This window comes from Stenella coeruleoalba (genome assembly GCF_951394435.1).
Source record: "Stenella coeruleoalba genome assembly, chromosome: 10".
Lineage (NCBI taxonomy): Eukaryota > Metazoa > Chordata > Mammalia > Artiodactyla > Delphinidae > Stenella > Stenella coeruleoalba.
The window spans coordinates 85,551,328-85,557,327 of NC_137156.1; the positions used below are offsets into that span (position 1 = coordinate 85,551,328).

General features: G+C 46.2%; 1 protein-coding gene across 16 annotated transcripts in view; it reads right to left on the reverse strand.

Annotated features, from left to right (window-relative positions):
* The window catches only part of FOXP1 (forkhead box P1), a 598,032-nt gene that overhangs the window by 38,936 nt on the left and 553,096 nt on the right, over positions 1-6,000 (reverse strand). The gene's annotated exons all lie outside the window — the stretch shown is intronic.

Genomic DNA, 6,000 nt, shown 5'->3' on the forward strand with positions numbered 1-6,000 from the left:
CCATCACCTGCCATTAGCTTTGGACAAGTTAATCAGATCGTCTATACCTCAGTTTCCTCTTTTGGAAGCTGGGAGGGCACCAGTTACTTCTCTGACTCTCAGAGGACCGTCATTGTTAAGATCACCATCCGTTTCGTAACACCTTCTCAGAGAGCAAGAAGAAATACTCCATTAAACATGCTCATGTTCATCATGTATGAGACACATACTGATTTCCAAAGGTGAGATTCACCCTTTGAAACATGACTCTCGGGATGGAGGAAATAGGGTAGAATCTACTCACAGAGGGGTTGTGAGGATTCAGTGAAGTTAAGGGTAAAGGCACTAGGACAGTGCCTTGGCGATACAGTAGGAGCTCGATAAACATCCTTTCAAATGGCTTCCGAGCTCCTTTAGGAAACAGTTACAAGCAGAATATGGGCAATCCACAGATCTCTCCTACAGCCGACGGATCCCAGTGGATTGGGAGGGTAACCAACTCATCCCAGTTTGCCCAGGACTCTCCTGGTTCGGAAACTGAAAACCCCAAGTCCCAGGACTCCCCGAGTCCCAGGTAAGCAAACTGCGATGGCTGGTCACCATCCCATCCTGTTGAACAGAGAGTTGAATTTTAAAAAGAACACAATAGTCTTCCACTTTCCTTCTCCCTCCACTACAACCTAGGCATATTCTCATTCCTTTGGGCTGGAATGTCCTTGCCAGGAGCTCTTTTCCCTGACACCTCCACATTACAGGAAGGAAGAAGCTGCCTTACTTATCTAGATCCAGGGCTTGGAACACACTAGGTGCTTGATGAACAGCGACTGAATGGAGTCAAATGACTCACGCATACAAGGTCTGCACCCCTCCACCCGCACTCCCTGCCGGGGGCCAGGCAGTTCATCCCCATGGGCTGGGTGGCTGCTTCTCCCCTTGGCTGCTTTCAGTATTCACTTTCAAGGGTCTCGAGGCTGAGGGCTTGTGGGGAGGCTGTCCTGAGGCGTGTCCCCCGACACATGCCGCGCCCTGGACATGATACGCAGGCCGAACCCCCCAGGCTCCTTTCTACTTTCCTTCAAAGTCCATCTTCATACACCAGAGAGGCTGAGCTAAGGACTGAGCAAGGGCACACGGTCACGCAACAGATTAAAAAGAATAAACACGGCCAGAGAACTGTATCTATACCACGAACGTCTCAGCTTTCCAAGACAGGCAAGTCCATCAGAAGACTGTTTTCGCTTGTTGTCTGTTAGACTGGATGCTTTTCCCTTTTTCCAAAACGGAATTCTGACCCAGCCACCGACATACCTTATCCCCAGCTCGATGGCTGAGTGAACCCAAATAACTGGATGAATATGGGTTTAAATCTGGGGGACAGCAGGTGCTCAACTCTCACGGAAGCTTCAGGTGCTTCCTTACGAGGCTGGCCATGGCACTGGGGGGATGGGGGGGCGACCCTGACTCTCAATACATCCCCACTCCCTGTGTCTCTGCCCCTCTGTCCTGTGGGGAGGGAGCCTTACGCTCATGACCCACGTGAGAGCGTGCACGCCAACGGCGGGGATTTCCCCTCCACTTCTAACTCATTTCCATTGACTGCCTATCACCCAGAAGGTGACTCTTGTCAACAGAGAACATCTAACAGGTGGAATCTTAGAATACATCCCCTGACCTCAAAAAGGACATTCCCTGCCCTCGACCCAAATGATTTCTATGGTGTCCGTCTGTCTTCATGCTAGGTGCCTACGTGCACAGTGCAGAATCTCACGTCACTTCTCGGCTTGCTGGTAAGGGTTGGGGTTAATCCCCATCCCGTCCATTGACAAGTGTCAAAAAATTACAACTGCCTCTGTAATAATGAAATGCAGTTAGAAACATTCCAAAGGGCTTCAAATGCCCACTAAGATGTCTTTTTGACCACCGTCGCCCCCCACTCCCCGGCCTATTCCCTCAGTGAGACCAGTAACAGGGGGGAACATGAGAACTGAATTAACCAACCTTTCTCTGTCAACAAGCTCTACATAAGGAGTCCACTGCTAAGAAGACGTGCATTATATATTTTGATACCTTCCAACAAAAATAAAAACAAGACAGATGCATCTCACTCCCAGTGCTGCACAGATAGGTCTAAGCCAGACTCCATAACCCATCATCTTGATTTCTGCCTGGTCGCTTGAACTCTGCCACGAGAATCTTAAAGGCTTTTCCTTCCTTTTGGTTCGAGTGCAGTGTTGTACACAGAGCACCATAAAGGGAAACATGGCCAACCACACTATTCTCCAAGGGGAACGATGCTGATTTTTAAAAAATTGCATAAAATTCTTTAGGGAGGTCTGACTGTCGGTAAGAAACGCAAGCGCCTCCTGTTTGGGGTCAGAGTTGAGGTGTCTGGGGTTTAGATCTGGGGGCTGGCAAGAGACACGGGACAGCACTCCAGCGGTTTTCCCTGGCTTTGGTCACGTCTGGGACTGACTCTGTCCTCCCGAATTCTCCAGTGGAATCCTTTCACAATGATTCTCCAGGGTAGACATAACGAGCCTCTGTTGATCTCTACTGTAAGATCCAATTTGAGCTTACTGGGTTTGTTTTTACAGTGGGGGCGCACGTGTGACCTCTCTCCCAGACGTGAACACCAGAGGCCTCGGGACTGCTCTGCAGAGAGAGTCTGGGTGGTGGTCTCATCTTGCTCTACCAGTGATCACCCTTTGGGAATACGCTCAGGCCCTGATTGCTCTTTCCTGTAGTGCAAAGTGGCACCAACGGTTTTCACATTCGAGTTAATAAATGGTAATTGTGTAACAGACTCTGAGATACTCGGAGGTTCAGGTACTTCCTGGACCGGGAAATGCCTTCTTCAAGGGAAACAGAAGCAGCCTTTGGCTCAGTCACATACAAGGCATGCCCCATATGTCAGTCTGCTGTTGGGAGAACCGAGAGGTGACGGTGGGTGATGCCAACGGGAAACGAGACAGAAAGGCTGCGGAGACACAAGAACACCCTTTCCATGTAGCCTAGCTGCTGCACAGACCTGGCTTCCCCAATACCTCGGGTTCTCTGGGCACAAGGATGATTAGTTAAGTCAATTAAAAAGTACACTTCCAGACACGGGTGCATGAAATGGCAAATGGAAATACAAACATCAGAGAAACAGGAAGCCTCAAATGGGTCTGGCTGTGAGTATAACTGTACTTTGCCCCAAACTCTCCCAAACAGACCGGGTCTGCCACCCAAAGAGTCTCCATCCGGTCCTTGATAAGGGCATCGGGCACAGAAAACTGCTGACATTTTCTTGTGCATTTCATCTGATTAAATATCTAATGGGTAAAATCTGTTTGGGTTTGGCCCTTATCTAGCATTGGAAGTCTCTTTGGAGCACGCTTCTGATGTTTCCAAGAACGCATTAGTGTCAGCGAACACTACCCAATGAATGAACAGTGCCACTGGAGAGCTATTTATTTATAGTCTACTTTTTTTTTTCTAGAGAATAAGAACCAGGAGGGCAGCCCGATCCATTTCACTCATCTCATACTCCTTAGTGGCTCCTACAAGGCTCTTGCCATGTTACAGGCTCCGGGTAATGTTTGCTAAATGCATGAGCAGACAAATGGACGGATGAATGAATATCCCTCAGCCAGCTCTCCGCGACCCCCAATATCGGCAAGTATAATAACTGCAGGTGAAGCTGCCCTTGGGGGAAACTGACCAATATGGTGACTAGACTGTTTTCTATACCGAGGCAAAGAAGGATGAAGTACGAAGGGGCGAGCCGACCTTTAGGGAGCCAGGAACCTAAGGGAACAAGTTGCTAATAACGTGATGCAAATTGTTTTCTTCTGCTCCTCTAGATCAGGAATTGCTTGGGAAACTTCTTCTGCAAGGGCCAGCCAGATAGTAAATATTTTCAGCTTTGCAGACCATCGAGACGCTGTTGGAATTACTCAACTTTTCTGTTGTAGAGCACAGTCACGGATAACACGTAAATCAATGGGCATGGCCGTGTTCCAACACAACCTTATACGTGGATGCTGAACCTCGAGCTTCATATAATTTATTCTTCCTTTGATTCTTACCTCCCCTACCCCAACTACTCAGGGTGTAAAGACCTTTCTCAGCCCGTGGGATTCGGCCCAGGGTCTGTAGTTTTCCAAGCCCTGCTCTCGACAAGCACCGTGTCCTCGTTGCAGCAACGCTCTCAAGCTTGGAAGACACTGAACTCTTCGGAATGAGCCCCGCCTTCCTCCATTAAAGCAAACTCGCTGGCAAAAACGTTATAAGGAACATCACCGGTTAACTACCACATAGTAACTTCTGGCCAGGTGATCGTCTTTGATTCCAATCAAAAGTTGAAAAGCCAGCCTTGGGTTTGATGTAGGACTGGAGGATGAAGGGAAATCTATGACTACGTGAAATCCACAAATAATCCAAGAGTCATCTTATCGGTCTGTACCACTCCCAGGCCACATGCGCCAAAACTCAACCTTAAAGCTGCCAGAAGATAACCACCTGACTTACTGATCGTCTAACTCCTTTCCTTCTCCCACCCGCTTCCTGTGGAGGGTGAGGAGTAGTGAATAAAAGAGATAGTCAGTTCCTGAGTAGTTAACGGTGGCCCCGCACTCAGATTTGCAGTCTGGAACGCCAACCTAGGTGAACCATTACCTCTGGTAAACAGTTTATTCTAGCTGATCATTAAAAATTTAATTTTGTCAATTAGATACATAAATGCAGGAACTTGGATCACTTTATAAACACCACCACTGAGACATGTAAATTCAGGTAGCCGTAGCCATGGAGTTTGTTTTGTTCAACCCAATGCTTTAAGGGCTTCCTATGCTTTTCAACCACCAGTGAACTCTGGGGGTGAGATAAATATACTCCTTCTTTCCTTCCCAACAAACGTGCTAAATTTAAACATGTTTCCAAAGGCTTATGTAAGAATTTGGGGATTTTACGATGCGCCCTTTGCCTGTATAAATATCCCACTGTCCTAATAAGTTCATATCTGTAGTCTGAATGGAAAAATATTAACTACTTAAAGAAAATAACTTTCGAGATGTTCTGACTAAAAATAAAATGTGATTTGTCATATAAGGTGATAACTAATTAAAAAAAAAATCCTTTCTATCCTGAAAGTCAAAACAAAAAGTTTAAGTGTGTGTTGGCTGATTTTTCTCTGCAACTATTTGAAGCTGTAAATGACTTAACTCAGTAAAATTCCAAATGTAATTATCTTCTGTACTTAGCCTAGGGCTCTCCATATATCTCGGCATTGCTGTCTTGCATACAAAATAGGCCTTTCGATGGCTGGTAACAATATAATGTACAACATTGTTTTAATTTCCCCGAGTCGGCTAACCTCTTGCCTACACTGAACCAGCCAGAGGAAGAAGCCACAGTGAGTCATCAAGCACTCAACAGCATTTTGGAACTCGGCTGCGTAAATGGGGTTTGTAGGGTCAGTCTTTTGCAACTGTACGTTTTAATAATCTCCATTTCTGACCCAATTTTTACTTTTAGAAACAAATTTTCTATTAATTATACCAAGGAGGGAATTACTGTTAAAATATGGTGGGGTTCATCAACAAGTTACATCAGGAAGTAGAACCCACACTTAAAGTGCCCCTCACCCAGATGTGATGCACAGGAACGTTTGCTGAAGTTAATTTTCTGTAGTCATAAAGCACATTCCTCACGGCCCAGTGAATTTCCAAATACAAGACTCTCTCTCTCTCTCTCTCTCTCCCCCCCCCACCTACACACACACATACACACACACATCTATATATATCTGATATCCACATGATATATATACCTAATGTGTGTTTATATGTACGTGTGGGTGTAAGTGTACATATTTAAAATTTGTGCAGTGAACTCTCAATTGTTCTCAGTGATGGAGAGAAAAAGGGGACAATGAAAAATGAGGCATAAATCCACATATAGTTTCTATTTTAACTCTGGAGAACAGCCTTGCATGTGTGCTGGCTCGCTCAGTCTTGCCCACACACTCACGTGCTCGCT